Here is a 307-nt window from a genome sequence, read left to right as displayed (position 1 = left end):
GCACCAACCAAGTAAATAGGGGGAATCGGAAAAAAATATTTTTTTAAATTTCGTAAACATGGCGCCAACAGCTTCTTTATAACCTTCTTTATTTTTATATTCTTTGCGCAAACCAGAAATATCGGCTATATATGCCAAAATATTACAAACAGTAGGATAATAAGCACCGGAAAATTCAACCGTAGCTACATAAAATTTTTCTAAAAACTTAACAAGATCATTAATTACAACTCAATCAGAATTATGTAGCATGCAATCAGCAGAATCAGCAAATAAACCGCAATGTTGGTTAAAAGCTAGTGTAATA

This window comes from Capsicum annuum, chromosome 12, assembly GCF_002878395.1.
Source record: "Capsicum annuum cultivar UCD-10X-F1 chromosome 12, UCD10Xv1.1, whole genome shotgun sequence".
Taxonomy (NCBI): domain Eukaryota; kingdom Viridiplantae; phylum Streptophyta; class Magnoliopsida; order Solanales; family Solanaceae; genus Capsicum; species Capsicum annuum.
The sequence above is the reverse complement of the archived record's forward strand: the minus strand, read 5'-3'. Positions refer to the sequence as shown.